This window comes from Artibeus jamaicensis, unplaced genomic scaffold (assembly GCF_021234435.1).
Source record: "Artibeus jamaicensis isolate MK-2021 breed Jamaican fruit bat unplaced genomic scaffold, CSHL_Jam_final contig_484, whole genome shotgun sequence".
NCBI classification, from domain to species: Eukaryota; Metazoa; Chordata; class Mammalia; order Chiroptera; family Phyllostomidae; genus Artibeus; species Artibeus jamaicensis.
In genome coordinates, this window is record NW_026521859.1 from 1,391,733 (window position 1) to 1,418,907 (window position 27,175).

At 37.3% G+C, this 27,175-nt stretch overlaps 1 protein-coding gene across 2 annotated transcripts in view; it reads right to left on the minus strand.

Moving 5' to 3' along the window:
- FAM83B (family with sequence similarity 83 member B) overlaps positions 1 to 27,175 on the minus strand; it is a 160,636-nt gene that overhangs the window by 79,760 nt on the left and 53,701 nt on the right. Inside the window, exon 1 of one of the 2 annotated variants that reach the window (XM_037152080.2) lies at positions 295 to 354. The exons of the other annotated variant lie outside the window; for it this stretch is intronic. The gene's annotated coding sequence lies outside the window, so the exon portion shown is untranslated. Of the gene's footprint in view, positions 1 to 294; positions 355 to 27,175 lie in introns of those variants that run through there. 2 annotated transcript variants of the gene reach the window in all.

Below are 27,175 nucleotides of genomic sequence, written 5' to 3' on the forward strand. Positions count from 1 at the left end.
GCGCCCGTCCCCGGGGAAACCGAACCCACCCCCGCTGAGACTTAACTTTCCAAACTTCCCAACTTCCTCTCCGGTCCACGACTAGGAGAGAGAAGTAGACAAGGTGGAGGAGACAGAACACGCTGCGCCCTAATGGTCTTTGCTCCCGCGTGCGCTTTCGTTCCCCTCTGCGGGTCCGGCGCCACGTGGGGACCGTCTCCCGGGCCCTGCCGCGAGCCCCAGGCGCGAGCCCCGTCCGCGCCCCCCCGAGTCCCGCCCGCCAGCACCTGGAGGGGAGCCGGGAGCCCCACTCACCGCCAGCAGCGCTTGAATCCGCGCGCAGCCGCGCCCGCCGCCGACGGTGTGCGGCCCAGGAAGCGGCGAGCGCGAGGGAGGGGAGAGGAGGTACCTGCGGAGCGTCAGGTCGGAGGAGCGAAGCTCATTCCGCCCGCACCGCGCCCCGCGCCCCGGGGGTAGGCGCAGAGCTGAGTGAGGGCGGGCGTGGGGACCAGTTGCAACACGTCCGAAGTGTCACACCAAACTCCGCACAGCCCAGGAAGGGCCTTGGAACCTGTCTGAACTCAAAAACCCAACCCTCTACCAACAAAGTATAAAGCTTTTCTTTGCTATCCGGTCTCGTAACCACCCAGCAATTACGAGTCCCCACATCTCGGCCAGGGAGAGCAGAGACGGTGGCGCTCACCAGGGCAGGGGGCAGACCTCGAGAAGTAGGGCTACGCTCCCATTTCCCGCCCTTCCTTGGCTCCTAAATGCACCGGGTGGAGGCCGCGTGCGCTGCAGGGCAGGATCCAGGGTTCCACCACCTTGGAGAGAGTAGGGCAGATCCAACCCGCGGTAGATAATTCCAAGCAGCAGCCAGCAATGCAGACCCCTACCCAACCACCTGAGTGTTTCCAGGCTTGGAAGTGGAAAAGTGGAAGAAAAAGTGCGTGTGCCTTTACCTTTTCATCTGAAAGAAGAATTTCAAGTATCATTAAAGATGTGGTTCAAACTTAAGACTCTCCCCTTGGTTACTGACTTGGAATGAAAAAAACACTGCTTTAAATAGGAGCACCTGAGTGATAAGCAGGTCATTCTCGACGAGGGGCTATGGAGCAACGTTATGGAATTAGAGACTTTATAATTTGGTTTTAATATAAAAACAGCAACTAATAAAATTTATTTTTATTTCTTTGTCTATATCTCACTTATTCCGCCATAATTGTTTCTAGTAGTTGTATAACCATATAGTCTTCAAGATGTAGCCATTAGCAGCAATCAGTAAAAATGCAGCCTCTTACTGGAGGAATGAAAGTAATGGTAGTAATAGGCATATTTTAAGGTTCCAGCATGATGTGTAAATTACCAATAAATGAAACTGACCTTAAAATGACTTTTCTGGCTATTGTGCACTGATGAAACACTTGGGGAAATGCTAAACTGTTGGTGTCTGAAATAGGTCTTGACTGATGAGGAGACTTGGACAGGAGAGTGAAGTTTGCATATTCTTGAAACAGCAAAGGCCAGAGGCAGAAAATAAAAGCAATATGCAGAACAATAACAAAACTAAGATTCCAGACAGTGGGCATCTGTGATCTATACTTTTTTCTTTCTTTTTCCTTCAACAGCATATAGAGAATCCTTCTGTTTTACATACTTAAATTTTTTCTTATGCTCTTGCTAATTTTCGTGTCTCACCTTTTAATAATTTTGCAATTATTAAATTGCAAACAAATTGAGATTTGTTTTCGACATGCTATTGTCTCACTCAATGCATATTCTCTGTGCGGTAGTTTATTTGCTGGTATGTTTCTTAAGCATTCAAAAATAATTCTGAATGTTTCTTAAAGAAGCACAATATTTATTTTGAATAATATTCAAAATATTTATTTTGAAACTGAATTCATAAATATACATGTACTCATAAAAACAGCAAAAATAATTAGACTCAATAAATTAAAATGGGCTCCTGGGAAGTTTAATTTTACTGATATGCACTCATACATAAACCGAGTGAAATCACAAAGAAGGATATCTACTACAGTGTTAATTATTGAAGGCAAATAAAAGAGAAGAAAATGGCTCTGGCTGGGATGGCTCAGTGGATTGAGCACCTGCCTGCAAACAAAAGGGTCACTAGTTCCCTTCCCAGTCTAGGGCACATGCCTGGGTTCCAGACCAGGTCCCCAGTAGGGGGCGCATGAGAGGCATGAGAGGCACCCAGACATTGCTGTGTCTCTCCCTCTCTTTCTCCCTCCCTTCCCCTCCCTAAAAATAAATAAAATCTGAGAGAAGAAAATGTAAATGAAGAGGGGAAATTCATTAAAGACACTATGCAAAGAGCATTCCATCCTTACTGAGATAGGAGAACATATAAAATGGACTTAACTCCTTAAGGAACCCACAAGCTAGGTGAGGAGAGAGGACACGTGCACACACAAAAAAAGGAGCTGATTAGTACACGCTGCTGTGAGGTACAAGCCAGTGTGAGGAACTTTAGGTGGAAAGGAGTCGAGTCCTTTAGGAGGGAAGAGGAAGAAATGATTAACTGCTCAGATCACTGGAGTATGCTGACAGAACTTCACAGAACTGGTAGACTTTGAGTTGGTCCTGGCTGAGCAGACTTGACAGGAGTGCAACTATATGTTGAACATGCAGAGTAAAGGCTGGATTGTAAGACAAATACCATATGATTTCACTTTTAAGAGGAAGCTAAACAACAAAACAAACAAGCAAGCAGAATAAAAACAAAAGACACTGAAACAGAGAACAAGTGGGCAGTGACCAGAGGGAAGAGGGGAGGGAATTTAAGGGGAAGAAGGGGGAGGGATTTGGAGGAACAAGTATGAAGGACACAGGGACAAGAACTAAGGGGGGGTGGAAGTGGGAGGGAGGTGGGGAGCACGGGGCGGGGCGGGGGCTGAGATGGGAGAAATAGACAAAAAACTGTACTTGAAAAATAACAAAATAAAATTTAAAAAAAAAGAAAGTTCCAGGACCATATAAACCAATCGCCAGATTTGGTCATGAGCATGGCTGTGTTGGAAGGTAAGTTTAGGAATAGTTCAGAGTGCTTTTCTCACCTACAGAATGAGGTCGGTATTTATTTACCATCTAGGATTGTTATGAGAATTTTATGAATTAGAATAGTTTATGTAAAACCCTTATCATAGTACTTGCTATATGATAAGACCATAATAAGTAGCACTATAATTATACTGGGGGTCATGTTGTGAAAAGCACTGACTACGAAGTGAAGAATGTAGGCTTGGGTCTATTGATAGTGTGATACGATGACCCATTTAAAGTTGGTGATCTTTAGTTCAAATTCTGGGAAGTCTGGAAGAGCTGTTTGGCCCAGCTGTGATACCAAAAAAGGGTGACAAGGGTGTGAGGAATGGCAATGGAAAGGAGGAGACCAGTTTGAAAGCCAGTGAGATTGAAAATCAATATCATTAGGGGTCAGATGGGATGGGCTGTGGAAGTTAAAGGGAAAGAAATAAGAAATCACTGGAGTTTTAAGCTGCTAGAAGTTATCAGTGGAAGGAAGGAAAGGGTACCATAGCCATATGTGTGAAAAGTAGAGAGAGACAGGAACAGGGTCACGTGAAAGGTTGTTTTTAAGATATTTGGGATCTTATATAGGTACCCAGACAAAGACCATGGAGAGGTAGTAGAGGATCGAAAGAATTGTGGGTAAGGAACAAGGTCCAGATGGTGAGGGCAGGGAGACACAAACTGCAGGCTTTCCACAGAAAATCTGAGCCTAATAAATTCTCAATCTATTTTTTTTTACAACAGGTTATATTGAAAACAGGAACTAAAATAAGAATTTCACAATTAATAGTTAACATGTAACTAGGTGAGAAGATTGTATTCATTATTAAGAGGCTCCCAAGGCAATATTTATTGATAAAATAGCAAGTCAATCTTTGTTGGATCTTTATCCTATACTACAAAGTTGTCTGAACTTCAAGAACAAAATAGTGGACATGTTGAATTAACAGATCTCAATTTAGCTCCCATATTGAGTTCAAGTGCACAAGGTTATTCAAAAGCAGTCTTGGGTATTTTTTATACCCTCAGAGTACATATAATTTAATTAGGAAGACAAAATATATATAAAATAGAGTAGTACAGAGATTAATATAGATAAGCACAAAAGTATACATAAAAGCAAAGGTGCATAAATTGCAGAAGAGAAGAAGTAGCTACAGTTTATTTGGAAAGGATATTACCTTGTTAGTAACAGGGGTTTTTTTCCTAATTGTTTATATTGCTTTTAATAAACTTATGTTCCTTCAGAAATTCTTGGAAATACAATAAGAAGCCATTTCTTTGTGTTATAAGGTCTCAGTCATTATTTGTAGATGAAAGTCACTATTTGTAGACTAAGCTCCCAGTCCCTTCAAGAGCTTTGAAATATCCATATTGTGAGCCCTTCAAGGCAATGGCTCCCAGGCAGATAAAGCCATTGATATAGAAAGAATGTCATGTCTAACATTTTCCCTAAGTACTTCGGGGAAGTTAAGAAACGAAATTCCTGTTAGTGTTGGCAAAACCTATGGGGTGAATCATAACATTAGTTTAATAGTCTTATGACAATCTGTGTAAGACTTCTGTGAACATTATTGAAATGAGCTCTGTAATCATTTCATATCTCTGCCATATTTAAATCATTACATAAAATATTATGTCAGTGTCATCAATTCAACACGCATTTATTGAGAATATTTTGTAGGAAAGGCAGTGTGCCACGTGCTGACTGAGGCACAGGATGGAAAGACTAATAAAGCATAGTGGAGACCAGGATTCATTATCTGAATCCTTAACTTGTCTTTGTGTGTTCATATGTGTGTTCCTGTGTGTGTGAAGATGGGAACACTTAAATACAATTGAAAGTTCAAAAAAATATATGAGTATTTGTGAAAAAGGTTCAGAAATAAAGGTAGTAAAATGAAATTAGATATATATGTAGATTAATAGTTTTTTTGGTTTTTTATCACTACACTTCTTAAGAAGAATAGAAAACATACTTTGTACTTCTTCTCTCCTTTCAAAATTATAATGTAATTATTTTTTAAATTTATAAGTATATGTAAGAGATTAGATCATTGTAATATACTATTTTAGGGAATGAGGGAAAGAAATAGAATGCTAAAAGGGCAGAAATCATGGTCCTTCATTTTTAAGTAACTAAACTCATTGTACCCTACTCCCTCATGAATGCATTTCCTCTTCTCTTTCTCTTTTGCATATTAAATACATGAAGATATTAGGTTGCTTATGTTTTTAATAACAAGTAAATAACTAAAATATTGCCAGTATTAATTGGTAAAATGCATAGTCATACAATTAGATGACTGGAAAGAATGTGAAGCGATGCTAATAAAAACATATTTGATATAAAGTACTGATTATTATAATTATTCAATTTTAAATATATTCATTAGTTTTTCTTACCAGTATTTACTAAAACATATATTGTCTAGTTTAAATATCTTTTAAAATACTTCACCTGTTGTCTGAGAAATCATTAGCTATTTGTTATTTTATCAATGAATATGAATATCCATCTTCAGAAGTATTTTATCATGGCAGTATGTAACAAATATTATCACTGATATTATTAACACAATTACAGACATCCATTGCTATTGCATGTTATATGAATTAGGTAGAAATATATCAGCAGTGATCATTCTAAGTGTCCTCAGAATCAGTCAGCACCTAGACTGTGTTTCACAGAAGCTGAGGTCTGGGACATAACTTTTAATTGTGTAATTAAAAGAAAAAGAGAGAGAATTAGAGAAAGACAGAGAGAAGCAAGTAGCAGTAAACTTTCAACTTAACTGCCTTTTCTGGAAGCTCAAATTCACAGTTATCTGCAGTTCTGAATCGCCGTCTCCCAGACACATGATATCCATTTGCATTTCATGCCTTTGGCCGCCTCTGCTCAGTGGATCTCCAGCCTGTGGTGCTTCCTTGCTCCTTTCTGCCTCACTGCAGGGTAGCCATCACTTGAGTCTCATCTCTATTCCTACATTGTCTACTTCTAGCTTTGACTAGTGTGAGCTCCTTAAAAGGCATAAGCCTTGATCCCTTTACTACTTCTCTGCCAAAAGTATGTGACCTTATAACACCCCTTTTATTATTTTTCTGGGCTGTTATTAAAGTTTGCTGGTATAATTTAACCTCCCCAGTGCCTTGTCTTCCAATCAGATCCGTGATTCTCAGTGGAAGGGATACCAGCCCAGCCCATAGGAGACATTTGGAAAATGCTGTAAATGATTGAGGCATTTCTCAATCTCTACTGGCATTTGGTGGGCAAGGACCTGGAGGAATGACATATGTCCTGTAATGTGTCCTGCATAATGGGAAATTACCCATATCTTATGCAAATGATAGCAGGTCCTGCCAGATATAATGAGGGTGAAAAATTCATTATAATTGCCTAAGACTAGAACTTCTCTCTTTTTTATACAAAAATACAAATTTTTGTGCAGTTTTAACATACAGCCAAATTCCAGGAATCCAATTACAACATATTCTGCTTAATTTAGACATTTGCTAAGAATCATTCTTTATTGTAACTCACAGCACAACGGAAGTGCATCAGAGTTAACAATGAAACTCATCAGTTTCCCTGGACATTTGTAACTTAAACGTCTGACCACTTAATGTTTTCTGGTTAGGTTATCTATGAATATTTTTTACATACTAAAACAAATAGCATTTTTATTAACTTGTATTATAATCAGGCATGATATTACTTTTTTTTTTAAAATGTGTGTGTGGGTTGTTATTTTATCAATAAATTTCATTTTGTTTTGCTGTAATAAGGGGACATTAACCTTTGTTTATCCTCACCCAAGGATGTGTTAGAGGATGGGGGGTGGGGAGAGACAGAGACAAAGAGGGACAGATCAGTTCCGCTTGTGCCCCAGCTGGAAATCAAACCTGCAACCTGGGTATGTGCTCTGACAGGGGATGGATCCCGACAGGATGATGCTCCAACCAACCAAGCCACCGATCCAGGGCTGGGACTTTAACCTTCTTAACCTTATTTGTTCAAAAGCATAGAGGGACAGGAGTCTGAGAGTTGAGAACTACAGAGCTAGATTATACCTTTCATGGGAGAAGCAGGATAGAGGAGTAGAATAGTAGGATTTAGTGAGTAGTTCCTTCACACCAGGCACAGTGCCTTAGCTGCTATTATCTGCTCAATACTCTGCGGGGCCAGCTCTGTAGTCATATGCAATGGCCAAGTGATAAATGAACAAATATTGGGTTGGTCAAAAAGTCCGTTTAGTTTTTTCTGTAAAATAAAAGACACATTTTTCATTTTCACCAATAAATGTATTGATTTGGATATTTTGAGTACATTAGCTATCACCTGTGTGGTATTACATTGATTGTTCCCAATTAATATCTCACTTTGATCTCTATGGACTTCCTCTGGTCCACCTGACTGTGGAGCAAGAAACTTCGCACACCACTTTTGACATGTTCGATCAGTCACAGCACCTTCTCCATACACTGCACAAATCTTTTTTTTGCATTTCAGTTGCATTTTTACCTTTCTTAAAAAATAAAGCATAATATGCTAAAATATTGTGTATTTTCTCCCATCATCAGTGTTAAAATGGCTACATTTAAAATACCAATTTTAGTGTTTTTTAATACCAAATATTAAAATGGCTACATAAAAAATACCCATTTTGGTATTTTTAAAAATGCACACTGATATGGCAGCTGTCACAATACAATCTAACAAAATTGTTTCAAATAAAGCAAAAGACAACTAAGCACTGCTACAGTCGTCACATGGAAAAAACCAAATGACCTTTTTGGCCAGCCCAGCAGTTCAAATGTATAAATCATTTCCTTAGTGATAACAACGAAGTCCTTAGCATGGCCTATTCTTGTATGGTCTGGCCTGTCTAACTCTCCACTTCACCCGGCCTTTCCCCCTCTCTGTCCAGCGCCTCTGTCCGCATTTGCTGAGCTCCAGATGTCAGCCACCTGAGTTCTCCCGTTTGGCCAGGCTCTCATCTTCCTCCTGGTATGCGCACATGCTCGGCCTTTTCCCTGGAAAGCTGCTCCCTCACTCTGCTTCCCCTCTTTTTCCCTTGAGAAATCACCCTCTAAAATTATCCCTGTGGGTTTTTTTGGATATATGTTCATTTTCTCACTCCATATGGCTATGTTTCAAAAGGCAAACTCTAATTGATTCTTTTAAAGGGTATATAATATCCCTTTGGGAGGATATAGTCTATTACATATGCAACATTCTTCCACTGATTAGAATTTTATATCCATATTGTATTATTCCTCTAGTCACAACGTTACAATAAACATGTTCGTGCATTTAAGAAAAAAATATACTATGAACTCCTCCTTCAGAGTTAAATACTACTCTTCCTTTCACAGGAAAGCCTTCCTGGCTTCTCAAACCAGATAAGTTCTAGGTTTACTACTTGCATGTGCTTTTTCTTCTTTAAAAATGGCCATAATTATAATTTTAGTTTTATTTATGCAAAAGCCCAACTCCTCTAGTTCCAAGAGAACTCACACTAGTTCTCAGCAAGCATTTGTCTCTTTCTATTCATCTCTGTGCATAATAGGAACTCAATAAATATATATGAAGAATGAAAGAGGGAATGAATAAACTGAATGAATTCATACAGTATTATAACTTAGAACATCCTCCATTAACTCTTACAAATAATCATTACATAGTCTCTCTTTTGTCTCTTAACAACTTCTGTAGATGACATTACCTCTTTTCCTTCTGAGAACTGAGAGTTCACATAGTGTTGGAAAGAATAAATGGAAGATACTATGAGCTCCAAAGATCTGACTTCTGAATCCCTCAATATCAAACTTACGACATTAAAATTTATCTCTCAATCACTGCTTTAATCATTGAGTGAAATTATTAATATTGAAACACATGCAGACACTTTTGAACAGTGTCTTTTTCTGCCTTTAGCATCTTCCATATTCCAATCTAATCTGTATTTCCCCAGTGGGGATTAAACAGGAATTTAATTTAAACACACTGAACTTGGTTTAGGCAGATGTTTCCTAAGGTTCCAACTCTGTTTACAAAGGTAGGCAAAATAAAATCCATCATCAATATGATTATTAGAAGGAAAAAGTAGTTAAAAAAGAATGTTTTAAAAAGAAAAAACTGTAAAAAACATATATGATACTACTGCTACAGACAGATTACAATGCTATTTTTTATTCTAGAAATGACACAGTTTTTAATTTAAACATCTATTGTAAAAAGAATTCGGGACACTAGAGTATCTGGAATGAGAAATGGAGAGAATAGAAATCCAGTGGAACAGAGACTGGGATCCAATATTATTGCCTAAACGTAGTTGTTGAGTCAGCTGGTTTGCATTCACCTCCGAGATTTGTCATGACCCCTTAGCACAGCATCTTAAATTCCTGTGTCTCCATAGCCATATCCTTAAATCTGGCATAATTATAGTAATACTGACAAACCTCAAAGAGAAGTTGAGTAGCTTAGAAAACCTGCAATTATTGTACAAAAGTCTGATATTACTATGGTTATCATTACTGCAGACATTCTACACCTATTCCAAACATCAAAGCCAAGACGAGCTCTAAGATGCACTAAGAGAAAACACAGTATTATTCTCCAAGTGGCAGAATTCCATCCTGATGGTTCACTTTGAATGATCAAGGTCTAAATAGATTACCTACTGTTTCAAAATAACCATCCAAATTAAGTTGTCTTTTTGTTGTCGTTGTTGTTGTTTTGCCTGGCATCACCTACAGACTCAAAGAAAGCATTTGTCTTACATTAAGCCAATCAGATTTTCTCCTGGAACTTAGTGACGGCTTTAGTGTGTGTCTGGAGTCTGTGGAGTAGCTATACGTAGTCATGTAGGCCAGAAGGCAAACTGGTCTGCAAAGAGAGCAAGGACACGAAGGGACAGTGTAAAGTAGAGATAAAAGATGAAACTGAATTCTAATTGCTTTCTACTTCCTAAATCTAGATTCTGTCGTGGGCTTAAATCCAGCTCTGTCCTTGGTCTCTCAGAGATGTATGTCCATCATCATAAATTAGTTCCCATGCCCACCTTTATTAATACATGCTGGTTTCTGCCACATGCTAGCATTCTAAAGAATTCTAACTAATGACCTAGTTTAGAGTTACGTAAAGGACTAAGAATAAAAAAAAAACAGAGAAAGTCAAACAGGCCAAGTCAGGAAAGGATGAGGCCCAGGGAGGGAGATGATATTCCATACCATGCCACAATGGTATATTTGATTCAGCTACTATCTGTTGACTCTTGAGACTTAGGCTGAGTTATAACTAATGACAAATTATATGCTAATGAGGAAACACTAGTAGGAATGGTAGCAAATATCAGGTACATGGAAGGGCATGGTTTGCACCTTGGAATTTTCAGTTTTAGCCCAGGATATTCTTCAGTTCTGCATTCAGCTTCAAGCATATGAAAAAAAAACTGGGTCAATTATTTAAAATAGTTGAGGTCTAGATAAAAAAATGAATCATAAATTATAGGAAATGCATTAGGTAGATTCACCAGGTACTGTGGGTGAGATAGGTGCACTGATTTAAAAACCACTGAATCCAAATATTGGGCATATGTCTGACCACCACTGATACCTCAGTGTCACCTCATATGTCTTTAAAGCAGTCTGACCACCACTGATACCTCAGTGTCACCTCATATATCTTTAAAGCAGTCTTCAAACCTTTGTCCCCAATAACATGACCTCCACATGTCATTGTAAATCTCATTTCATCACTACTTTGTCAGGAGCTAGGAGCAGGAGATGTTCATGGTAACAAAGGCTCCTTCCGAATCCCATTGCTACCCATCCAGGGTCTGTGGCTGAGGTCAATCAGCAGAGAAAGTGGGGATGTTTAAGGACTGGTGACAGCTTGCAGTCACCTTCAGGGAGCCTTGATGGTACAATAGGGTTTGGAGAGTGATCAAACAGCCAGTGTCCTGTGGCGGTATTTTTGTTTTGTTTTGTTTGTTTGGTTACTTGGTTAGTTTTTACAAACTGAGTCCCCCAAAATGAACTCTGAAGATGATAGTCTAGGAGGTTTCAGGGCAATGAAACTCAGATACAGTGACCCCTAATGAAAAAGAGCATGGGAATAGTTATCCACCTGGGTCACCCTCAGATCCACATTCAAGCACCACTGCGTATACACACCCCCGACACATGAGGAAGCCTTCCTCATGCCCTCCTGGGGTAGCCTTGAGTGACACCAAGCAAGGAAAAGACTAAGACTTATTTGGTCAAAGATCCTTCTTGTTTCCTCCCATCATTGTTTACCAGGTATATTGGGCATTAATGTTATAATTTCAGTTGTCAGTGTATAATGTGGTAAGAATCCATACCTGAACAGATTGAAAATAAACTGGAGAAAGAATGAATTTTATTTAAAGAAAATTAACCTATTAAAATGTCCCTCAGTGGTTTTTTTCCCAACTAACACTTCTTTTTTTTTTTTTTTTTTTAACCATAGTTTCTCTGTTCCTTTTGTATCGGATGGTTGGGAGAACAACAGTATCTCCTCATTCTACCCGCAGTCGAAGGGTCTTCAGCATATAACTTCGCCTTGTATATTTTACCAAAAAAAAAAAAAAAGGGAGGGAATAGCCTGCTCAAGTTATCCAAATGGGCCTGTTAGAGGTTGTCCCTGGAATCAAAAGCTCAACACAAATAACACCATTTTCTTTTAACTATGAAATATCTTGGCCATACTAAAATGTACAAGAAAAATATAGCAATAAATAATATCACCAATACAGCTGCAGTTTCTGTGTGTCCCGCCCCAGCTCATTCTCCTGTAAGCTCACAGAGGCACTCTCTCCCTTCAGTTTGGTGTTTACCATTCTTATGTCTGCCCTGATACTTTTTCCTTTACATATGTAGCATTCCTAAATTATACATATGTACATACCTACATATATATATGCTTATTTTGTAAAGTTCAAAACTATATCAATATATCATAAAGAATTAGAGAATTTACAAGTCATCTTCCTGCAGAGGCAGTTCATCTGAAAGGAGGGAGCCTAGAGTATTGGTCTCCTTCTTCGATAACTGCATGGAGGAATGAATGCTCAGGAGGAGGAAACCGAGCCAACTTATAAGGGAAAATAAACCATAAATAGTGTGTGTCTGTGTCTGTGTGTGTGGTGGGGGAGGGTGTCCTAAAACGATTGAGTTCTGGATACAAACAAGGAAAAAAAATCATCAACCCTATTCCCATTTTAAATTTAATCTGATTTAAGTTAGGTTTTTGTCCCTTGTAACCCAGAGTCCTCATATATAAATTGATGTCTTGACAAGGAAAACTGTAGGCAACGACACCTGACCTAGGAAACTGTCTGAGTCCAGATGGCACTGTGAGCAGCAATGATTTCTGTCTCTGGATGGAAAGCTGGAAGTATTCGATATATCCCAGAATTCATACCTCATGTCCTCCTGAGAATATGAAACTTTTAGGGACCTAGTGACAAGATGAGAATGTTAGCAAATATTGGTCATTTTTAGCAGCTTCCAGTAAGACCTTGCAAGAATGGAGATAAGTTTTCATTCACAATTCAGTGATCTGCAAACAGAAAGGGAGCATTTAGATTTGTTGATAAAATATAACACAGGAATCTGAGATGGCTGAGAGCCATTAAACCAGTGCTTTGTTCATTATAAAACAAAAAAATTATCTGCTCAATAAAAAAATTATTTGTACAATATCAAAGTTAGAATAAGCAAAAGCAGGGAGGTGAAAAAATAAAATTGGTACCCAGGAGTGGGTTCAGTCATAGACTCACCTTCCAAACACCTCCTAATGTTTGTACCCAGACTGACAGCAGAAGTACTCTCTAAGCAGTAGGCAATGTAAAACGCTACCTATTGGGATGCAGCAGGACAGGACAAAGCTGGACTTAACCTCACCATCACCAGCCTAGGGCTCAGTGGAAGCCTTTTATCAGTGGCCTTGAGAAGTCAGCTAAGTATTAAGGGCAATTATTGGGAGAAACACCATTGGGTTTAAGATTCAGTGCTCTTGATCCAAGATTGCTACTGTTGCTTATTATCCTGAGCGGATTTCAGAAATAAATTAACAAGTAGAAGAGTGGAGGTTTTAGGATATTTAATTGTCAGAGAACACTCAAGCCTGGAAAACAGTAATCTGTGAGTGCTCACCCGTCAACTCAGCACTCGGGTCATTATTACCATATCTACAGAAAGTGGGTGGGTCAGGCAGAGGGACTCTCTCCATGTGCTACTTTCAGATACAGCCTTTAAGGAAAATGAACCCTGGCAATGTTCTTATCCTTCAAAGCAAAAGGAGGTAGATCTGTGACTGAGTATTTACTCCATGGGCAAGGAGGGTTCCTTACTATGAAATATGATTTTGCTAAGGCTCAATAACAGCTATTATTCTTCTCCTCCTTTCTCCAAATAGTAGTTTTTATTGCAGTTCTCTTTTTTTTTTCCTGCCTACCCGAGTTGTAGATTGTGTTAGGGTGTATCTACATCATGGAAATCCGTATATCCAAAGTTGATCAAGAGAGAGTACAGATCAAGAGATGTGTCATCTGGAGATGATAATTGATCTGTTGTCTATAGAGAAGAACTGAGTATATATTTGGTGACATTTGGAATTATTACAGTATGTTAGGTGAAGACATTTAATAACTGGTTACAATGTGGGTGATGGGCAGGCATGGCTGGAATATAGGAATGGATTGGACAATATTTTATCAGCATTGCTGCCTTTGTGGAATTATTCTTTTCCCACTCATGAGGTTCCAATGGGGCTGTCAATCATAAAGCACATCCCTATCCTCCACATACATGCCAGACCACAGAAATACATACATGACACAGTCCTGACCATAGACAGAACTACATTTCTCTTAAATGGAACAATTTCTCCTATGACTAAAACAAGACCAATTACAAGAGTCTCCCTCCAGATTGTCTATTTGGATAGTGGAGGGAAAACTGGTAACATACACTGTGAATCTACTACAGAGCCACCTCCCCCAGACATAGTGAGAAAGTCCCTCTGAAGAACAGAATGTGAAGGTCATATAAAGGGAAAAGCAGTGGCAATTGAGATACACATATTGGAGAATTGTTTGAATTCTGGAATGTAGTTGAGCCTGAATCTAGAAATGCCTTTAGACTATCCAATTAATGATTCATTACATTTTCCTTTTAGTTTTACGCTGTATTTTTTATTATTGTATTTTTCCATTGCCATTTATCCCCCTTACATACCCGTCTCTCCCACAATCACCAGAGTGTTGTCCATGCCCACAAGTCCTTTTTCCTTTTGGCTTAATCCCCCCACCTGTTAATGCCCCCACTGAGAGCTGCCATTCTGCTCTCTATCGGTAAGTCTGTCTCTATTTTGCTTGTTAGTTCAGTTGTTTGTTATATTCCACATTAGAGGGAAATAATATGGTATTTGTCTTGCCCTGACTGCTTTATTTCACTTAGCATAATGTTCTCCAGGTCCATCCATGCTGTTGCAAAGGGTAAAAGTTTCCTTTTTTTATGGCCAAGTAGTGTTGCCTTGTGTAAATGTCCCATAGTTGTTTTCTCCATTCATCTGCTGATGGACACTTGGGCTACTTCCATAGCTTGGGAATTGTAAGCAACACTGCAATGAACATAGGGGTGCTTATGTTCTTTTGAATTACATTTCAGGTATCTTCAGATAAATTCCCAGGAGTGAAATCTCTGGGTCATAAGGCTGTTCCACTTTAATTTTTTGAGGTATCTCCATACTGCTTTTCACAGTGGCTGCACCAGTCTACATCTGCACCAACAGGACAAAGGGGTTCTCTTTTCTCCACATTTTCATGAGCACTTGTTATTTTTGGGTTTACCAATGATAGCAATTCTGACCAGTGTGAGGTGATATCTCATTCAGGTTTTAATTTGCTTTTCTCTGATGATCAGTGACATTAAGCATCTTTTTATATGTCAAATTTAGTATTTCATGTTTGAGTTGTTTCTTCCCTAAAAATGTCCCAGTATATGCTCTATGGCATACCTTTGGGTGAAGTAAGAAATGTCATGTTAGGATTCCTCCATTTATGGAGTAGTTGAGTGTGTTTGTTGTTATGCATCAGTTAGTGGAATCACGGATATATGTTTAGATACACGGAAAGAAAGACAAATATGCGCTGAGAAACAAGAATGGGGCAAATGGTATCTTGTTTGTTTTGCTCACACTAATCCTCTTCACTCTGGAAACTGTGCCAAGCATCGCGAGACTGAGATGGAACCATTTTTAAACTGTATGCTCAATCCTGACACACTCAGGAGGAGATTACCGCCGAACCAGGTTGGACTGCTCGCATTTTATATCCTGTATGGGAAGATCTTGAGAGTCAGCTAGTTAGCCAAAGCATTGTGGCTGGAATTACACCACGTAAACTTGAGGGTTGTGGTAACACAATTCAGGGTAACACAACCCAGAAGATGGGATGCAGAGAATGCCACTATGCCAGGATGGAAGAACTGATACACATGGGAAGAGATTAAAAAGAAAGGTGGGAAGAGAATTTTGATGGTTCTCCTGGACCTAACCCATTATCTTCTGAAGCTCAACAGTATTCCAGCCCCTTATGTCACTCCTTGGTCTCTGCTAATTCAATTAAGTTTCAATATGTGCTTGCCCTACTACTAGTTGGGTTTTGTTTTAAAATAAAATATTTATGCAGTTGTAATAGTAATTTGATGACAATGGTAACAATGTTAGCTAACATTTATTGAACATTTTTCATAGCTTTACACATATATCATTTAGCTTCACTGTAACCTTATGAGATAAATATTTTTCCTAATTTAAATGTGATGAAATAAATGTTAACATATTGTTACATGCTTAATTAAAAAATATTTAACTAAAATATCACTATAAATCAAAATCAATAAATATTGAGTTTAAATAAACTATGATACTATATTAGACTTCCAATAGTAAAGGCATGTAATCACACCAGGAAGAAAGCAAATCCTTTTTTTTTTTTTTTGGTGCAGTTATTCACTAGCACAGTGTGATAGTCATTAAGAAGTAAATGCTGGAGTGAAGATGACAGCCAAAGAGGTGGAAACTGAGTCCACTTGCTCTAGCCCCCAACTTGGATTATCAGCTTATCTTCCAACAACAACAAAAAAACATGAAAAAAAACCCACAATGGAATCTTAGCTGATAGGAAGTTTTGAGCTAAAGGGTACAGAAGATGCTTCACAATGGGCAGTAAGGAAATTGCATAAGTTGAAGGGAAAATACCCCATGCATGGTACCCATAGATGTCAAGAGATTGATCAGAAATTACAGCTTTGTGGCTCCCTACCCTCTTAGGGCAGGGGGCCCTACTCCCAAGTGGGGAGCCCACAGACCTGGGCAAGAAGTGACTTGGAAGGTCGTGCAAGGTTGCACACAGTGAACAGCTCATCATCCATAGCTGCAGCACTAAACTCCAACTGGGAAAGTGCCAGAGAGATAGAGAGGGACTCTGATTGCCCTTGGGTTGGGTGGGGGCAGGCTACAACCAGCTCTGCCCGTGAGAGACTTCTGGCTTTTTGGAGAGATGGTGAGGGCAGACTGGCGGTGACACGAAAGACATTTTAAAAGGGGAGTTGAAGCATGCTGGACAGGGACCCCATGCACAGCTGCCTTGCCAGCAAAGGGACAAGACTGTAAGTGTGGTTTGCTCCCACTGAATATAACTGGGCAGGGAGATCAGAGAATCACAAGCAAAGGGATTTCTGAGCCTGAGCCCAAAGAGGCTAGCAAGCTGGGGGGCTATGAAAAATGGAGAGTTTGGGACTGTGTCTACTGTAAGAGCAATGGGCTGGGAACTAGACGGGCTCTGGGTGCACATTTTCTCATTCCACCAAGGCTGGAGACTGCGTTTTCCTAGCTGGAGCTAAAACTGAAGATGTCTCATTGCAGCAGAATGGAGCAGACCAGCGTAGAGTAGAGCAGAGCAGAGCTGCCTAGCTGGAGAGGGGCCCGATCCTAAGACTGCCTTGCCCCATAACTGCCTAGCAGCTGTGCTGTGTCACAATTGAGGTGTCTGCACTGAGTAAAGTTTCCTTCCTCACCCAACTTGGGGATACCTGTTGGCATTGAATTGGTGCCAAGGACCATCAGTTGACATTCACATGACATAGCTTCCACAAGCAGTACTCTGCTATGAGACACTGAGATTGATATTATCCTCTATTTCCAGTGGTGTGGTATCAGGTCTCTTCTACACTGTATATATTGTGTTAGGATTATGAATTTGACAATATCTATTAAAATCAAAATTGTACATGTTCCTTGAGAAAATGACTCTACTTTTAGGAATTTGTGCATTAGAAATAACATGTATGTGCAACAGCAGCATTGTTTATGATTGCAGAAACATTGGGAACAATGTACACATTCATAAATTACAAACTGGTAGACTGTGGTATGTGTATACAATGAAATACTCTACAGCCATGAAAAAAACCCAGGTGTGCTGTCATTAAAAGCTTTTCAAGACATGGTTTGAGTAAAAATTTCAGATTAAAAATGGTATGAACCTATTTATTAAATATGTGAGTGTAGATTTGTATATACATAAAACATGGTTGGAGTAATAGTAACCAGGTCATAAAAAGTAATCTTTTGAAAGATTATTGGGTGTACATGTATACATTGGATAAAAAATTGGGAGCAGTTTTGTATTTTATACATCTTTTATTTTACTTTAATATTCTTACTAAAAATTTTTTAAAAACTTAAAAAACTTTCCTGTGGGAAGAAATAAACAAGCCTCACAATTTGGTATGGAAAAAAAGAAGTAAATACCAACCATCACGTGGCACTATGAGTCATCTTCATGTATATTATTATTTAATCCAAAAATTATATCCTACTGATACTGAGCACTTGTTAAGTTCTCATAGATAATCTTGTGCATCTGTTATTTATTTATTTTTAGAGAGCGGGGAAGAGAAGGAGAAAGAGTGGGAGAGAAACATCAATGTGTGGTTGCCTCCCATGTGTCCCCTACTGGGGACCTGGCCCACAACGCAGGCATGTGCCCTGACTGGGAATCAATCTGGCAACCCTTTGCATCACAGGCCCTTGCTCAATCCACTGAGCTACACCAGCCAGGGATTACTCTGATCATTTCTTACTTGAACTATTATAGAAGTCTTCAAATTTGTTAACTCGTGGTCACTTTTGTTCCTGTTTTTGCTAAGCTTGGATTTTGCTATACTTAATAGAAATATACAAGCAGTGGCATGAATAAGATAGAAATTTCCAGGAGGTTCCAGGCACCAGTGGCTCTTCTATCTCACTGTTTCACTATATGAATTGAATGCTCTCACAATCAAAGATGTATGCTTCAGCCCAGCACCTGTCTGCATTTTTAGGAGCAAGGAGAGAAGAAAGCAGAAAGAAATAGTGGCTCCAGCCCTTTAAGGACTACTTCTAGGAGTCCTCACATGATGTTTCTACTCCCTATTTAACAGTGGGGAGTTTGTCAGTTGGCCATGCCTAACGATAAAAGAAGTGAGGAAGTAAGCAAACTTCTCATCAATGTGCTGATCTAATAATCTGTTACTAGAGAATAAGAGGAAAGTAAATATCAGGGTGCATCTAGCAGTTTCTGCTGTACCTTCTTATAGTGTACTCTTTGGCATCTGCAGTTATTTCCAGCGGCTTCTCTCCATACCCTTGCCCCATGATGGCTCTTCTCACACAGCAACAAGAGTAAAACTTTAAAAATATATCTGAGTATACAATTCTCCACTATAAAACTTTCTAATGGCATTTCTTTCCACTCAGAGTAACAGCCAGTGTTTGTATGATAGTCTGCAAGGTACATAAATTTCCCTCTCGCTTCCTCTCTGATTTCCTTGCCATTGACTTTCAGTTTTGCTCACTGTTCCACATACACATCGTCCTCATACATTTCACACATCATCTCACTGCAGCACCTTTGCACTCACCATTCTTTCTGGTGGAATAGCCTTCCCTAAACGCTCACATGACTCACTAGATGTGACCTCACAGTGAGGGCTTTCCTCACCACTCTACATAAGAGAAATATCCCTAGTCACTTTCTAATTTCTAATACCTTCTTTATTTTATTTCATTTACTTATTTTTATATTGACTTTGTTGTTTTTCCTCATGATTTTTATGACCTTTTCCTATTAGCATATTGTATTTTCGAGGGCAGGAAATTTCTTATTTTTATTTACTCTTCTACCCAGAAAAATCAAGAATAGCATTTGGCAAACAGAAGGCATTCAATATATAATGAAGGAGTAAGTTAAGTTTATTAATTGGAGTTAAAAAGTTAATATCTATTGTAAAAATTTTTTTTGAGCTCATTAACTTTGCTTTTCTGTACACTTTACAAGAGTATTAATTACTCATTTTATAATAGCCTCATAGGCGAGACCAGAAGTGCTGCTACACACACACATGTATTTGATCATTGTGATCCTCTGGTGTGAAACATGACAATTAAACACATACCTCCCATACAAAATATTTATAAAATTTAAATAGGTTTTCCTTATCAAGGAGTTCTGCTCAGGGAAGAATCATCCTCAAAGTTAATGAGGCTCCTTAGAATTACACTAAAATAGTTACGAGACTCACTAAAGACACATTTGATGGGTGGCTATTTTAGGGAGCTTCATGCTGTTTCAATCTCTGATGATGAGTGTGTTAAAAGAAACTTTAATAGTTCTTCTTTCCATAATTTTATATTGCTAATATCAAAAAGTTCTGACTTCTTCCCAGAGATAGATATTCGGTTGAAAAATTTCCTGTGCATATTCTTTTTGCAGCTTCTGTTCTAGAAGTGACAACTAAATTGAAGCTAACTTGACAATCTAATTCAATAATCTGGTTTATATTTTAATACTTTAAGTTGGTTGGTTATCTCTTTAAGTTTGGTTCTGAAGAAATTATTTTTTTAGCTGAGTTCCAAGTTAATAACTATTTTTTTGTCCCAGTCCTAAGTAGATAGTATTGCTCTACTTCCAAGAGACTCTACACTGCTAATGAAAGTATATGAATTTTTTCATTGATAACCTACCATTTAATCTATTAGCTTACTACAGTAGATATCACTAGCCCACTTTGAAGATGGGTGACCTGAAACTCATACTATCTCATAACCAGAAACTCATATTTGCATTTTCTCTTCTGTTAACTTTTTAATCACACTCTTTTTTCACTTTTCAGTTGGTTGGTAATTATTGTTTTATTTATTTGAAGAAGCTTCTTATAAATTAAGAAAATCAACTCCTGTCTAAAAGTTGCAATTATTTTCTAGTTTTTTTTCTTATGGTGATTTCAGCCATGCAGAAACTTAAAGATCTTTTGCTTTCTAGTAATCAAATTCACAAATTTATCATTTCATGGCTTCTGTTTTTCCCCATATTATATTTAGAAATTTTTTCTGATTCTGAGATTTAAAAAAAATCCTCACACCAATTAGAAGGCCTACAAATTTTCTTTAAAAAACAGGGTGTAGAGCAATTGGAACCACTGTACATTGCTGATGGAAATGTAAAATGCTGCAGCTGCTATAGAAAATCATATTTCACTTTCTCAAAAAATTAAACAATTACCATATGATCCAGAATTCACTTTTAGTTATATATAAAAAAGAATCGAAAGTGGATTTGACCAGTATTCAAGAATTATGATCTATAATAACCAAAAAGTAGAAAGCACTTAAATGTCTACCAACAGATGAATGCATAAACAAAATATGGCAGATCCACAAAATAGAATATTATTCAGCATTAAAAATGAATGAAATTCTGATACATAATACCACATTGATAAATACTGAAAGTACTGTGAGAATTAAAATAAACAAGACACAAAAGTACAAATAGTGCATGATTCTACTTCTTGTGGTGCCTCGAACAGCCAAATTCATAAAGACAGAAAGTGAACTAGTGGAGCTACTGCTTAGTGGGCACGGAGTTTTGTTTTGGGGTGCTAAAAAGTTATGGAAAAGGATAGTGGTGGTTTTGCAAACAATATAAATAAACTCAATTTCATTTAAAAATAGTTTAAATGCTAACATTTATATTATATATATTTCACCACAATTAAAAATCTTTCCCAGTATATCATTTAATATTTTGAAGTTTTATGTTGTAGATTTTGCTATGGGATCATTGGTCAGTTGCAAGGACAACACCAATATTTAATGTTTATGGAAGGACATTTAATTTAGTTCATTAGTTTTATACTGGTTTGTTTAGCTTTGAAATAAAATTTGCTTTTTCAATGCTCAAAAATCTCATTATAGAGACTTTTCTGAGCTGTAGATTTAAACAGATGATAAGGTAAATCCATGATTATTAATTTGGACAGTGATTTTACTTCAAGAAGGGAAAAGCAGAGGCTACCTCTTAGGCTCACCAGTTATCACTCAACAGCAAACTAGATAACTGTATTAAAAAGTAAGTCTGAGTCCAATTTTTGTTTTAATAAGGTCTCTTCCTTCAGAAAATGTTAATTTATTAATATCTCTGGGGTTATGTTCATTATTACTGGTATATTATAACTAGGTAAAATAAATTTTAAAAAATTCATAAGAGAATTAAAAGGTGACTTTTAATCTTATTTTTAATACAAAAGTATATTTTCAAAACTTCAAATACAATGATTGTTTTTACCCCCAGAAATTTCAACCAATATTTTCATATAAAACTCAAGTTTTTCACCTTACTGTATCTTAACATTCTAGGTAGTGGTCCTATATTTTCATAAATTATCCCCAAATACACATCTCCTAACAACTTATGTAGCAATATGTTGAGTGCAAAGTGGTCAAGTGTGAGACTGGACAGAGAGAGATTGCTGGGGTCAGATAATGTAAGGCCTTACACACTCTTGCCTTATATTTTTATCCAGTGTGATATAGGGAGCTAGTAGGGGGATTAGAGCAGAGGAGTAATTTATATTAAAGAGATGTTCTGATTGCCGTGTTTGGAAGATTTTATAGGCAGATAAGGGCAGAAGCAGCTGGACCAGTTAGCTCTGTCAATAGTCTAAACAAGGAATGATTGGTACTTGATCTAAGGTGGTGGCTGTGAAAATGTTGAGACAGGGTTGGCTTTGGGAGATGTTCTGAAATTAGAGTCAATGGATTGGTTGACAGATTTGGCTATAAGATGTTGTAGACAAGAGTCAAGGAGGACTCTGAAGTTTGGAAATGAGAAAATCTGTGTTTGGAAGGAGTGGGAGATTAAATAGACACAATGGAACTGAATGAAAGGAAACTTCAGTGCCAGATGGAGTCATTTGGACTTGCTCCTGTAAGCATTACGAAGCAACTTTAGGTTCTTGGGTAGGAGAATAACATGATGTAAGAGGTGCTATCAGAGCACTTCACTGCATTGTCTAGCTAGGCTGAGAGAAGGATGACAAGGCTGGACTGAAAAAACAGGACTGTGCCTGTTTCTGTCTGAGGATGGTTAGACCTGTTTCTCCTCTTTTCTCCCTTGCTAATAGAGGCTCTCACACCCAGTGGTTCCTTGTCTTTATCACAAATACTTTCCAGGTCCCTATGAAACCTGTCAGAGTGAGCACATACTAGAATCGTTGTGGTGAGTCATACAAATACTCCAGATACAAATGCAATTCCTGCTCCTCTGATAAAAGTTTCCAGGCAACATGGCAAGCAGCTTGTTGGAAACTCTCAACCCAGACTGTCAGATTTTGAATCTTGACTCTACTACTTATATCTGTCCAACCTGGAACAAATTATTTAACTTCCTCATGTCTGAAGGGTTTTTTTTCCCTTAATATAGGAAATGAGGTTGAAAGAGCACTTAACTCTTAGGGTCAAAGTGAGAACTAAATGAGTTTTAAAATTTAAAGGATTTGGAATGCTTCCTAGGACGTGATAAATTGTTCAGTAAATGTGAGCTGATTTTTCCCCCTTAGCTCTCAAATTAAAAAATCAATGGAGAATAATCCTTAACATATGTTCAGATACTAATCATGGTATGGATTGGTTGGGGTTTATAGTAGGCAAAAGGGAGAATATCATTTCAAAAGAAGCATAACAGAATTTGATGTCTGGCTAAAAAAATAGAAGTGTTGAGTGATAATACCAAGTAACTAGGAGAATATTGGTGCTCTCAAAAGCAAGGAAGCTTGGAAAGAACCCTGATTTTTAAAGGGGGAAGTGGCAAATTCCTTTGGAAATGTATTTCTTTCAATCAAAGGTTTAGATTACATGTGATATAAATTGTATTAACAATTAAAATGATTCCAGAGTTGCTTGCAACAAAGTCTTTCTCTGGCTGGAATGCAGAGATTTATTGATTGGGGGAAAAAAGAACAAAATCCTTGAGAAGCATTGACTGTGTTATCGCTGTCAAATGAGAGTTTGTAAGGAGAGAGCTCCTCTCCATTATCATAACGCTGTGCTTTATGTTTCAAAACACCCACAGCTTTTCTCCTCAATTGAGCTTTCATTCTTCTCATTAGGCCAATTTACAAATTCAGTGTATGTGTGCATACTGATTAATATTAGAACTGCTTACATGCAATTACAAGATTTAATTATTGTATGTTTTCAAGTAATTATCAGCCAAAAACATTTTCACCTTTACAATAATAAATTTTAAGATAAAAAGCTTTAGTTTTTTTTTAAAAGAAGCTAAGTAATTAAGATGTATGTATACTAAAAGAAATTTGAATTTTTGAGATTAATAAGGGCATTTATGCCAAATTTTTTCTATACCTACTACTCATTTGAGAACCTTTCTTTCTTATCATCTGTGGTAGGCAGAATAATGACCCCGAATTTCTGATCTACATCCTAATCCTCAGAACCTGTAATTCTATTACCTGACATTGCAAAAAAGTATTGAAGTAGTAGATAAAACTAAAATTATGTGACCTTGAAATGGGAAGGACACCCTAGAACATTGCAGGAGGGGAAACATAATCACGAAGTTTATTTTAGGCATAAAAGGAGACAAAAGTGGAAAGAGTGAAGTGATGGCAATGTTAGAAAGACTAGACCTTGGAAATGTAAGTAGACCATGAACTAAAGGAAAGCACAAAACAAATTCTCCCCTAGGGCCTCCAGAGGGAAGACAGACTGGTTGACATCTTGACTTTAGTTCATTGGGACCCATTTCTGACTCATGAGCTCCACAACTATATGACAATAAACTATGCTCTTTTAGACCACTAAGTTTGTGGTAATTTGTTACAGCAGCCATAGAAAACTAATATAACACCTAAAAGAGATATTCAGAAGTTGTACAGGATAAAGTTTGAAAAGGAGTTTTGGACTCTCAGAAAATTTAGAAGATGAGAAGAGTGAAGAACAAATGTTTAATTAAGAATTTATAAAATATATAACTTTTACCAGAAAAGTTTTAAATAGATGTTTTATACCCAGTTCTCAAATTGGCACCTATAGCATTTTCATTTTAACTCCATTCTCAAATCACTATTTCTTTCTATCTCTAGAATTTTCACAGACTTGGCACAAATATCATAGCAGTGGATATCAACTGTAAGAACTTTAGAAGAAAAATGACTTATAATAAACTTTCTTATTACATTACAGTGGCATTCTTTTGAAAACTCTCCAAAGCAGTCATAAAACTCTCTCTAAAACAAATAGCCAGGGAATTTTTGACTCTATTAAGATTTATACTAGTAAGTTTTATAATCAATAAACACTGTTCCTAATTTAAAATATTACTCTCAGCACATCATTTAACCTCATCATCTCTTATATTCCACACTCACAATGAAATGGAGACACTTAACCGAAGAAGTGAAGTAATGATAAATTAGATAGACTGTAAAATATGCTATATATCTAATAACATCTTTCATCTGAGTTCCCAAAGCACAGTCTATAAACTATAGTAAGTGTTATTATCTCAATTTTACGTGGAGGAGAAGGCAGAAAGGATTAACTCGATTAGAAAAATCCATAAATTACCCAGTAGTGGTGGCAAACCCTCAAGGCAGTGCTTGCTGTGCTCAAATTACCAGAATTTTTATCTCTGTTTTATACCACTAGGCTTTATTGATACAATCAATAATATCACAAGCCCTGAAACTCATAAAAAATGTTCAAGAGAGCCTAGCCTATGTTCTTCATGATATGGAAAAGGCTTACTTATCTGTGTAATATTTCTAGGATTATTGATCTTAGTTCTAAGCATATCATAAAGAGAAAGAAGCTTTTAATATTTGTGTCCTTAGTCAGTAGCTTTCTTAAAATTGCAGAGGATTCTCAAAGTAGACAATGTATGGGCTATTTATAGCAACTGAAACTCCTTCTAAATATTATGGTAATTAATTTAAAAATTTAAGAGACTCCTGGCTATTGCATAAAAGCTGATCCTGGGCCAAACTGCCAATGAAGCCAGTGACATATAATCTCAGATAAACATGTGGTACACACAGTTAACAGCAAAGAGGCCAATATTTAATTTTATATATATATATATATATATATATATATATATATATATACACACACACACACACACATACACACATATATATATTCACATATTATATATGTGCATATATATTTAATATAGAGTATTTTTTGCAGTATCTGACTGGAAGTAATGAAAGAAATATAACTATATTAAACATCAGGAGTAATAAGTAGGAGTATTTAATAAAACTTGGCAAAAATAATTAAACATTTATTTAGTGGGGGATATATATTTTTCATTTATCCATTGTATTGCCAATCATTTCAAAATATTTTCATGCACAGGAACTATAAATTAGCTCATTGTCATAAGAATATTTTTGATCCAATGTCATCTTGTTTCATATGTTTCCAACATGCATAATAAAAATCTCTGGGGACCTATTACAATGATTTTCATAAAACCAATGGTATATCAAATTCATTACCAAACTGGATTTCTACACTTTTCATATCATAATTTAGATATTCATATTGATATTTTTTATGCACCAAACTCACTAGGACCTATGCTTTAAAACAAGTTTAATCCACTCATTACTGAAAAAAATAATTAAAAGAAATATTCTAAATTACTGTTAATATGGCAATATTTTTAGTGTAGTAGGTACCATTTCCTCCACCATGTCATGATAAAGTTATAAAAGTGATGTAATACTTATCATTTTCTTAACCTAATTGTTCTGGACAGGACAATAGGTCCTATTCGGGGGTGTCAAACTCATTTTCACTGGGGGCCACATCGGTCTTGTGGTTGCCTTCAAAGGGCCAAAGGTAATTTTAGGACTGTATAAATGTAACTAACTTCTTAACAGTTAAGCTAGAACTCAGTGCTGCCACCAGATAGAAACAAGATACCAGGCTGGATAAAACAAGGTGGAGGGCCGGATTGGGCCCTTGAGCCTTGTGTTTGACACCTGTGCAATAGGATGGTGAATAAAAATGATGAAATTGGGTATTTTAAAGAAAAAGGTTTCAGTTTTTTATTGTTGAGTATGATGTCACTTGAGAGATTTTCATATGTAGCCTTTTTATAGCGAGGTAATTTCCTTACATTTCTGATTTGTTGGATGTTTTTGTCATTAAAGGGTGTTAAACTATGTCAAATATTTTACCACATCTATAGAAATGATTACGTGGATTTATCCTTCATTCTGTTAATGTGGTTTATCACATTGAAAATCATGGGTTGAACCATCATTGCATATGTGAATAAATGCCATTTGCTTACTGTGTATAATCCTCTTTAACATGTGTGTGCGGTCAACTGATCATTAACAAAGGTGACAAGAATACACAATAGAAAAAGGATACTCTCTTCAAAAAATGGTGCTGGGAAAGCTGACTAGCACATGTGAAAGAATCAAATTGGAACCTTACCCTATATGCAGATATCAAGTCAAAATAAACTAAAAACTTATAATAGCTGAGACTGTAAAATTCCTAGGAGAAAACATGTAGGAAAAACTTCATGACATTGGCCTTGGCAATGATATATTTATATAATACCAAAAGCACAGGAAACAAAAGCAAAATACACAAGTGGTTTTGCATTGAACTAAAAAGCGTTGGGCAGCAAAGAAAACAACAGAGTGAAAAAACCTTATAAAATGGGAGAAAATATTT